A 269-nucleotide genomic window follows, 5' to 3' on the forward strand; every position below is an offset into this window, starting at 1 on the left:
AGGAATGCTGTTTCTCTCCCTCGCCTGTAGCCTCTGATGTCAGCCTTGGGGGTGGAGCTGCCTGTCTGACAGAAGCCGACAGTGCCACCTGCACCTCTGACCTTTCAAGGCAGGACAGTCACTCAGAGCTACCCGTACAAAGCTCTCCCGGGCACCATCACAGGTGGTCTTTCACAGGTTCTAAAGGCCTTGCGAGGCGGAGTTCAGAAAAACATCCTGAGCTTTGTTAAGAAAGTGCTTTTGACCCGTTTCAGTCAGATTCACTGTTT

The sequence above is a fragment of the Tupaia chinensis genome, unplaced genomic scaffold (genome assembly GCF_000334495.1).
Source record: "Tupaia chinensis unplaced genomic scaffold, TupChi_1.0 Scaffold000088_1, whole genome shotgun sequence".
In the NCBI taxonomy this organism is placed as follows: Eukaryota; Metazoa; Chordata; class Mammalia; order Scandentia; family Tupaiidae; genus Tupaia; species Tupaia belangeri.